This window comes from Dipodomys spectabilis, unplaced genomic scaffold (assembly GCF_019054845.1).
Source record: "Dipodomys spectabilis isolate Male_0828 unplaced genomic scaffold, ASM1905484v1 ptg000032l, whole genome shotgun sequence".
Classification (NCBI taxonomy): Eukaryota; Metazoa; Chordata; class Mammalia; order Rodentia; family Heteromyidae; genus Dipodomys; species Dipodomys spectabilis.
Genome location: NW_024870709.1, coordinates 21225646 through 21236162, shown reverse-complemented (window position 1 = coordinate 21236162; position 10517 = coordinate 21225646).

The following is a 10517-nucleotide window of genomic DNA, read 5'->3' as shown; positions in this document are numbered from 1 at the left end:
AGTGTTATTTGTTCATTAACTTTGTTAATGTTGGTTTGTATGTGTTTCTTTGTTTTATTGGGATATATCTTACATACCAAAAGTTCATTTGTTTACGTTGAAGAATTTCATGTTTGTTAATATAATTACAGATTTCAGAGAACATTACAATTTTTTTTTAATCCTGGGGCTTAAACTCTGAGCCTGAGTGCTGCCCCTGAGCTCTTCAGCTCAAGGCTAGCACTCTACCACTTGAGCCATAGCACTACTTCTGGTTTTATGGTGGTTAATTGGAGATAAGAATCTCATGGACTTTCCTGCCCTAGCTGGCTTTGAACCATGATCCTCACATCTCAGCCTCCTGAGTAGCTAGGATTACAGGCATGAGCTACCTGTGCCTGGCTTATTACAAATTATTTAATTTTTAAAACATTGTCAGCACCTATGATGACTAAAAATTCAATAATTTCCTAGTATTTTGGTAAAAATAAATATAATAAAATTCAGTAGTAGCTAAATAAGTTGCAGTTTGTGAAGCAGTAAAGTGAAATTGTCTCATTCTGGTTCTCAATATCTGCTCAGGTAGATATTGATAAGATTGAAGCACTTAGAAGCCGAAGGCTTAGAAAGGGTTATGTAAAGTCCCCATGGACTGGTGGTTTTCTGAAAGTTTTTGTATGTACCTATTGGTATGTTGTGCAACAGGATTAAATGTCACAAGATATTTGTTATTTGGAAACCATTCATCTATTCAGGAATAATGTTTGCATTTACAATTCAAATAGGAAGAAAATTAAGAAACAGCTGTGTTATGGGCACATAAACTAGGAATGTGAAATGTTGCTGACACTATTTATAAACCTTGAATCAAAGTTGTAGCTGCATCTCTCTAGATGGTCTCATAGCTTGGGGAGCAAAACATGCCACTGCATTATGTATTGCCACTGATGGGTAAATGTCTATGTTTCACAAATTGTAGTTATTTTTTAAGGTATTTCAGTCTTGTATGACATACTTCACTATGGTGGTGTTGACACTTAAGCAGTTTTGAATTATTTGATAATATGGTTTAACATATTATGATCACATATGATCACTTCCTTATTGAAGAATTTTCAGAAAATGGATGAACATATCCAGGACATTGGGGATTTCAGTGAGGTAACTATTGAGACTGAGGTCTTTGATCAATATTACCCATTGGTAACATCATATTTATAATCATTTTGTTATATCTGTCTGGAGTCATTTGAGAAAAACGTTCTGCTCAACAATTTAATTCATGTTTGTTTTGAAAGGGTTTAGTGAATAAATCATAAAAATTACTTCATTTTTCTGTTTTTCTTTTAGTCCTTCACTCGTATTTTCTTTCACCGTCATATAATTGGCATCATAGGTGTTTTCAGAGGGAGTACTAGAGACTGATTATATCAATACATCAGATCACTCCAATTTCTTGAATAAACTAATGCATAATCAAAACAATTTAAATCTCTTCTGAGCATTTGCTTCAGTCATTTAACAAATGTGGAATTAAAATTTTCACACTATTTATAAATGTATGTTTGACCTCAGTAAAAGGGCATAGATGGTAAGAGTATTCAATAAAACACATTTTTTCAGATGTATGGTATTGTTACAAAAATATTTTAGTTTAATTACTTTATATATATACATAGCTAACATAATTTATTTGGTTCTATTTCTAAATCTTAGGTGAACATTCCTTGGAACATCACTTTATAATTAAAATAAAACTAAATTGAAATTATTGTAACATTAACATTGTTTATATCAAAGCATACATTTAGTCATATCCTCCAGACCAATCATATTAGAAAAATACCTATTAGAATTCTTCATATTTTTATGAAAAGCAAAACAGCTGTTAAAATAGTGAAAGAAGATAATAAAATTTTAAAAAATGATAGATAAAGATCACCATCTTTGCTCTGTTAGTGTTGCATAGAATTAAGCAGTTTTAAAATTATGCTGAGCAAATATATTTGTTGAGAAAATATAAAAAAGCCAGGCCCAAAGAAACATAGGTCCCATGGTTTTCCTTATTTGCAATAGCATATGTATGAAACAAGCAGAAAAGGTCAGATAAGTTGATGCTAGGCGAAATGAACCCCAAGATAAGTATTCAAATGTTTTTCTTTCTTGCGATTGTTTCTAACATATTTATAAGATTCTTTGTTGCTTTGTATGTCCCTCCCCCACGGTATAATCCCTGTTTTCACTGTATTTAATGTTGGTATAATTTGTGGAGGGGAAGGGAAAAAACAAATTGTTTAAATAGGGATACAGGTGAACCCATTGCAGCAATGAGATGTATAAGACGTTATGTCGAAAAACGAACTTTAGAACTTTGAGGGGGTTAAGGGGGGGGGTAAAAATGGAGCAGGGGTGGAGGGGTGGAGATGGGAAGTGATGGGAAGGGGAAACAAAGGAGGAGGCAACCATGCTTGATAAGAAATGTACTCATTATCTTGCCCGTGTAATTGTAACCCCTCTGTACATTTTCACAATAATAAAAAATAATTATGAAGCAAAACTCAAATTTATACAAAATGGACAGTATTATGAAGAAATAAGGAGGTAGAATAATTGAACTCATGAGCTTTAAAGCATATTTAAAATACTAAAAATAAACTGGAAATATTAAAATGATAGCAAAAGTGAGGAAATTTGAATTGTCAACAATCAAATACAAAATGAAGCAAATAAAAACAAAAGTTCTTTAACATGTCAACTCAAAAAGACTGAATTGTGTCAACATGTCAATAATAAATAAAAGGGAGAGTGAAGATGAGAATACAGTTTTCTTTTTTGTTTCTCTAAGGAGGGAAAGATCTTATGCAACATAGATAATACCTAAGTACTTGAGGAGAGCCAGCATTTCGGCTGTCTTCTGCAGTTTGTAGTGTTTACAGGAATCATTTTGGTATCAGAACAGTCACCACTTCAGAGACAGATGAAGTTTAATTTTACGAACTATATTAATAAGTCCAACTGTAAATAAAGCTAAAAAAGAAATAGAAACAATATTATAAGGATGAGAATCAAAAAGGAAATATACTCACTACCTTAAGTATGAAACTGTAAACCCTCTCTACATCACACTGACAATAGAATTCAATTTAAAAAAGAATCAAAAGAAAATAACAATTAGGTACCAATTAATGTTGTATCTTTTTAATATGTTGACTAGTTTAAAAGTTTAAAGAACATAAGTTAATCATTTCAAAATGCTAACTATATAGTTACATATATCTTAAATTTTAAGATTTTCTTTAACACATGGGAAAAGCAGAAATTTTAGGATACACACTTTATGATATACCCCAGCTTCAGATATCTTTCAAGATATAAATTGTACCTATTATAAGCTCTCAAACATACATATTTTAAGTTATATTGTATATATCTTTATTTATTTACTAAATGTAATAGGTTGTTGTGTCTAATGGAAAGAATTCAAGTAAACCCTTCTATTTATTCACATCTTGAGTAAGACTGATAAATGTACCTGGCAATACAGCTGAATTATGACCAGATTTTTTTAAAAATGTAATCTTTTTTTCCTATATTTCACATTTTCTTCATCTTCTCTCTCAAAAGCATCTTGACCTTTCTGTCCTTTGAACAGTGAATTAAACCCTAAACATTTGATTTTTTAAGTAAATTATCATTTCTAAAATATTATTAGAACTGATAAAAATAATTATAAATATCCATAAAGTAATAAACTAATTTAATATACCAAGTGGATACAGAATTATATAGCAATTCAAAAAGAAGAAAGTGTACTAAATATTTGATTAAAATTAAATGTACCAGAAGGTTAGTATTATTTAAATTATTCCAGACTTATAACATGACCAGCAGACTATAAGAACACAGCTATGTTCCTAGCATAAGGGTTTATTTATTATCAGCGTTTCTTAGGTTAGGTTTTAACTTTAGACCAATAATCAAAACCCAGCTTTGACTCTGATATTTGTTATAACTATCTTCTCCAAGAACCACTTGGCTTCACAATAAATACACACAAAAATAAAGAATTGTCTCAGCAAGTCAAAATTTGCATCAGTTGGATGTCCCATCAGCAGAAATCTTGCAAGAAAGCATACAGAACAGACAAGCTGCACCCCTATTTATTTCCAAAAGAGCAGGCCCTGTCACCTCTGCTCAGATTGGCTGACTCAGAATTACAATAGGGTTATGACTGGCTAGTTTAAATCAGGTAAGATTTTCTTACATAGGTCATCATTTAAAATAAAATTAACAACTAACATTAAAACATACCCACACCCTCTGTTATTTATTGCACAATCTGAGGTTTATATTGTGAGGAGGGTCTTAATTCCATCTTGGATAAATCAGTTTAAAACAAAATCATACATTTAAAAATCTTTCCCTATCCCAAAGCAGTTCCTTTTATTTAGTTTTTTAAACAAGGGTCATCACATTTGGCCAGAGTAGAAAATTTTAAGCTGCACACTTTCAGAAAAGTTTTCTTCACATATCGAACAAAATAAATTAATAAGGAAAAGAAGAAATCTTACTGTTTTATTTATTGAATCTATGGAATACATAATGAAAAAATACAAAAATAAAAATAGGACAATTAAGCTCTATAAACTGATTTTAACCATTATTTACCATCATCAAAAGGATATTAATTGCATAATGTCTGTAGTTTGTAATACTTATAATATTATAAAAATCTTTCTGGTAAAAGCCTAAGGTTCTTATTTTTTGGAGGTAAGAATTGAATAAGCTGGTTTCACGTAAATTGGTTAGAGTCCTACAAGCATCATTTTAGTATATAACCTTTAGAAATCAGCAATTAAAGGCCAGGTACTGGTGGCTCAGGCCTGAAATCCTAGCTACTGAGGAGGCTGAGATCTAAAGATCAAGGTTCAAAGCCAACCCAGGCAGGCAAGCCTGTGAGACTCTTATCTTCAATAAACCACTCAGAATACCAGAAGTGGTGCAGTGGCTCAAGTGGTAGAGTGCTAGCCTTGAGCTGAAGAGCACAGGACAGCCTCCAAGCCCATATAAAAAAAAAAAAATCAGCAATTAACTATATGACCAGAAGGCAGTCCATTTATATGTAGACTAATTAGACATGCATCTCTTTAGAATTTAATTGTAATTCTTATAAAACTCTGAAAAAAATAAAAATTCTTAATTTAAAAACTAATAAAATTCATATAGCTTATCTCTGGGAAAAGACATGTATTTGTTTTTCCTCTTTCTTACATACACACACACACACACACACACACACACACACACTTTTGTGTCAATGCTTACATATTTAGGAAATAAATGAAGGTATACCTATTTTTACATATTTATCTTACATATTAGCTTTCTCATCACCTACAAGTTGGGAAGTCTTGAAATTATTCGAGCATAGATAAATGTGAAGATTATTGCTGTAGAGGGTACATAGAAATTTCTTTCTATTGAAAATTATGCACATGTATTATTATACACTATTATGCACATGTATACATATTCATATGCTAGGCAATTTTATACATATCACAAAATCTGCTGTAGTTGTAGAACTGAAGAACTAAATATGTATTAATTAATAACACTTTTCTAGCTCGGGAAACCGAAGCTCTTTCTCTACTTTGCTGATGGTAAATCTCCTGAGATTAAATGCTTAATGTCCAGTTTGTGATTGTGACACATTCTGCACTACAAGATCATCTGTCTAATAAGATAGCAAACTGCAAAGAATTGAGAAATTGATTTTGCCAAGTTTTAACTTAATGAAAAACAACCAGGTTTCAATCACACTGGAAGGTGAAAGATAGAGTTGCTTATTAAGACCAGGATACATTGGGAGTCAAACAACTTTCTGTTTTTAGAGATAAGATGTAATTGAAGAGAATGGCCTGTAACAAAAACAAAAAGCAAATCAAAACAAAGCATGTCTACAGAAAAGGCATTGTAATACCAATGAAATTTGCAATATGCCAGCATAGGAAATCACACAAGGAGCCTCCTGCTTTGTTAGGCTTTAGCATCTAAACAAAATAAGATGGATTTATTTTCAATGAGAGATTTCCTGATCCCCAAACTTGTTGGGTGGTTTAATTTTTTGAGTTCCAAGTATATTTTAGATATGAGACCCTTGTCCGTTGTATGGCTAGTAAAGATCTTCTCCCAGTCCGTGGGCTTTCTATTGATCTTGCTAGCTATGTCATTTGCCCTGCAGAAGCTCTGCAACCTTATACAATCCCATTTGTCCAACCTTTCTTTGATTTGTTGTGTTTCCGGGTCTCTATTCAGAAAATTTCGGCCTGAGCCAAGGAGACCCAGGGTTTCTCCTATTCCATCCTGTAATGTTTTCAGAGTGTCTGCTTTGAGTTCAAGGTCTTTGATCCATTTGGAGTTGATTCTGGTGCAGGGTGATATATAAGGATCTAGCTTTAGTTTTCTACATGTAGTTAACCATAAACTGAGAATATTTTTAAAAATTAAGATCACAGGTAAATTTTAACTTCTGTTAAGTGATTTTCTGCCTAGAATATTTTAACCAATTTCTCTTTTACTCATTCAAGTTTATGTAAATCTTTTCAATGCTTACAATATAATGGAAAAAGAAATAAAAAATGATTTGCTGATACTGTGTGTGGGGGAACCAAAACTAATTCCATTTTTAATATACCAGGAGTTTTCCTACCCCTAAGAATCAAAATACTGGTCTCTTACAAGCCCCTAGGTCAGGAAATATGCTGTTTGTTGAGACCCCAAGAAATGTGGGAAATGTTTGGAAAGCCCTGATGATTGTTGTGATAAGGTAATTGGATCTGAGCTCTGTTTAGTTATCAATAGCCCAGACAAGATCTGTAGCCCTGTTTTGTTAACAATAGTAAAACAGCCCAGCCACCTTTGTCCTTCCAGGAAGGAGCAGCCTTATCTCTGCCCCAGGAGTAAGAATATCTGCCTGCGTTGTGTGGGGACCCCCAAATTCGTGTGCCAATTCAAACCAGAATGATAGGTTAGTTCAAACAAATACCATGAGACAGACTGTAACCACATTGGCCACTGACATAAATATGCAAACTCTATGTGTGTGTTACAATCCCATTGGCCACCTGCGTGGATTTTGCCTTTAAAAACCCTAGCTTGTGCGCCCTTCGGGGTCGGAGTTTCAGCTCCCATCTGTGTTGTGTCCCTGGCCTGTCACCTATCTACTTTCCCAATAAAGTCATCTTTTTACATGAGGCTGGCTCTGAGTGGTGGACTGTTTTCCCCATAACAATACCATTTAAAATACTTTTAGAATGGTACTTTTGAAACCAAGGATTCTTTTTATTTGTTGATAAGAAATTGTTACTAAATCCTTTCTTTGTTTTTCATGTTATTTTTGGTTTTGTTTTAAAATTTTGACTTTAGTTTTAACATACAGTCTAAGTACTTTTAATTTTCTAAAATATCGAATCAAATGTAGGATATTGGTATGGAGGTTCTTAAAAAATAAAACTAGTATATAATCCAATGATACTACTCTATGATATATGTTCAAAACATTACAAGTCAGGACACAATAAAGGCACATGAACATTCATGTTCACTGTAGCGCTATTTATTCAAACCTAACTATTTATTCTAACCTATTCATTCATAGTGCCTAGAACTGATGAACAGATCAAGAAAATGTGAAATAGCTATAGACAGAATATCATATATGTTTTTAGTGAAAACCCCTAATATATCACATAACATTTTGTAAGCTGTATCACATTTTTCTGTGTACTTCATTTGCCTCTTAGATATATAATCTTACAACAGTTTAACCTGGTGAATAATTTTAAGGATCTATCTCCAACTTCCTTAGAGTCCTGTGTCTCCTACAAAGGTTCTGGGATAATGTTCGTGTTAGTGTAATAATTCTTTTTTGACATCAGAGAATATTTTGAAAAAGTATCTTTGTACAATGAAGCCAAAACCAAGAGTTACATTGCTTAGTAATTAAGATTTTATAAATTATTTCCAATGTATTTTTGTTTAAAATGACAGTTGCAATTTGTATTAATTATAATATTTACAACTCTAATTAGGCCTTAAAAGATTTAAAATGCCAACTAAAACATAAAGATTCAATAAGAAGGAAATGAAGATTTTACTTGAATCAAAATCTCCACAATATATAAATGAGTTGGGTTGTTTTTAAAGAAGATGAAGTTGGGAAATATTATGAAGCCAAAATTACATGACCTGTTGTAAAGAATGAATTTTTCATTGTAGTTTATTAAACATTGTGAGATTTGTAATATGTACAAGGTCTCTATGTTTAATTCTTTTTGGTACTGTATTATTAGCAAAATAGCTAACCTTAATTGCAAATTGCAAGCATACTCTATAACTTATTTTAGTTATTGTCTCTGCTTTAATCTTTTAAACACATTTTATTCTGAAAACTTTGCTCCAAATTCAGTCAGTTGCAAATACTATAATTGATATGTTATTGATCAATACTTGTTTACATGAGAAGTTTTCTTTTTATGTTATTCTCATTGAAGTTTTACATACCCATATGTATTCAGTGTAGGATTTGGTTTTCATTTCTCACACTCATTAACAGCTTTATATCTTTTAATTTTTTTGAACTGCTTGTTCTTTTTGATTATTTTTCTCAGATTAGGTTTTAGAAGATCTGTTTTTACTTGGAAGTAAATAAAACATAGAAGCCTCCTCATTCCCTGTCAAGTATGCTGTACATACATATGCTTTAGTTTCTGTCTCATCAGTGTGGTTGTTACATTTTATCCAGATAGAAACTGAAAGAACCTTGCCTCTTGTGTCTGAATTTTGTCATTATGTTTAAAAAATCTTTCATTTATACATGAAGTTATAAATTTCAACTTAAAGTTCCTCCACTTCTTACCTGGCTTATTCCTTACAACATTGTATATTTTGGTTTATCTAAAACAAAGACAATAGAGATGAAAGAAGCTATATTGATTTGATTTGGAGGATTGACCTACTGAGTTTTTTGTTTTTTTTTTTTTAAATTTTATTTTATTTTCCTTGAGAACATACTGTACAGAGGAGTTACAATTACATGGGCAGGATAATGCATACATTTCTTACCAAGCATTGCAGCCTCCTCCTTTGTTTACCCTTCACCTCCCTTCCCAGCCTCCCCCCTCCCCCCCACCAAATCATACCCCCCCCCCCCCGACATTGAAAAGCTGGTTTTGACATGACATTTTGTACTTCTCATTGTTGCAACAGGTCCACCTGAATCCTTAAACGACTTGTTTGTCCCCATCTCCTCCACATGTTATACTGACATCAAATATAGTGAAAGCAGGGGTTACACTGTGGGGGAGGGACATACAAAGCAACCAAGAAATAATCTTATAAATGCGTTAGAAACACATGCATGAAAGAAACAAAAACATTAAAATACATATTTGAGCGTTCGTTTTCCTAACATCACATTCTCTGACTTTTTCCGCTTGACTCATACCTATACTAGATATTGCAAATAAGGGAAACCATGGGACCTATGTTTCTTTGGGCCTGGCTTACTTCACTTAATATAATTTTTTCCAAGCCTTTCCATTTCCTAACAAATGGGGAAATGTCATTCTTTCTGATGGAGGCATAGAATTCCATTGTGTATATATACCACATTTTCTTGATCCATTCATCTATTGAGGGGCATCTGGGTTGGTTCCATATCTTAGCTATGGTAAATAATGCTGCAATAAACATAGTTGTGCTGGTAGCTTTAGTGTAAACATTAGGGTAAATGCCCAAAAGTGGGATTGCTGGGTCATAGGGGAGTTCTATGTGAAGTCTTTTGAGGAACCTCCATACTGCTTTCCAAAGTGGTTGAACAAGTTTACATTCCCACCAACTATGAAGTAAGGTTCCTTTCTGTCCACATCCCCTCCAGCATCTGTTGTTGTTAGAGTTCTTGATTTTTGCTGTTCTAACTGGAGTGAGGTGATATCTCAATGTTGTTTTGATTTGCATTTCTTTTATGGCTAGGGATGTTGAACATTTCTTCATGTGTCTATCGGTCATCCTTCTTTCTTCTTCAGAGAAGCTTCTCTTTAAGTCTTTCGCCCACTTACTTATTGGGCAGTTGTTTCTTTGAGGATTTGTTGTTGGGTGGTTTAATTTTTTGAGTTCCAAGTATATTTTAGATATGAGACCCTTGTCCGTTGTATGGCTAGTAAAGATCTTCTCCCAGTCCGTGGGCTTTCTATTGATCTTGCTAGCTATGTCATTTGCCCTGCAGAAGCTCTGCAACCTTATACAATCCCATTTGTCCAACCTTTCTTTGATTTGTTGTGTTTCCGGGTCTCTATTCAGAAAATTTCGGCCTGAGCCAAGGAGACCCAGGGTTTCTCCTATTCCATCCTGTAATGTTTTCAGAGTGTCTGCTTTGAGTTCAAGGTCTTTGATCCATTTGGAGTTGATTCTGGTGCAGGGTGATATATAAGGATCTAGCTTTAGTTTTCTACATGTAGTTAACCAGTTTTGCCAGC